Here is a 679-nt window from a genome sequence, read left to right as displayed (position 1 = left end):
GAAACAAGATTAAAAAATTATATTATTGAGAACGTTAAGGATTCAAACATTCACAATGATTAGATAATTTGCAATAATGAATTATTTTTTAGTAATTGGGTCCTAAAATGAAGCTTAGATTGTTTATATTATTGTTTATATTGATAAAGCTTTTTTTTTTGAGTACAATGACCCTTTGTACGACCACAAAGAGTTTAAAATGGATTTTTAAATCAATTTTGAAAAATTAACCCGCGGTCCTTTTTGACAGAAAAGGTCCTACTTGACATCTCTTTCCAAGGGGACCATAGTTGATACATCAAAAAAATGTTGTCTTGTCAACTTTTTTTTTTTGCATTAAAATAACAAAAAGTGGTCAGAAATGGTTTTTGGGCGTGTTTTTAATCGTTGTACATACAAATTTACTCAGGGCGACAAGGACCCTATTAGCAATCGCAAAAGAAAACCCGAGAAGAGCATTGACGAACCCCTCTCTAAAAACATCGAAAAAGCCAAGAGAAAAGCTCAACAGTTTTTATCTAGATCACTTCATTTGACAGCTGCTCCGCATCGCTTGTCTCTTTCCCCCGCACACCGAACAACGTTAACCATCCTCTTCCCTCTCCTTCCCAGCAATCGCAGCAGCCAAAGCTCATTTTCCACAAAGCTCCCCCGACCGAACTCGCTCGCTCACTGCAGC

The sequence above is a fragment of the Culex pipiens genome, chromosome 2 (assembly GCF_016801865.2).
Source record: "Culex pipiens pallens isolate TS chromosome 2, TS_CPP_V2, whole genome shotgun sequence".
Taxonomy (NCBI): domain Eukaryota; kingdom Metazoa; phylum Arthropoda; class Insecta; order Diptera; family Culicidae; genus Culex; species Culex pipiens.
Note: the sequence above shows the minus strand (reverse complement) of the source record.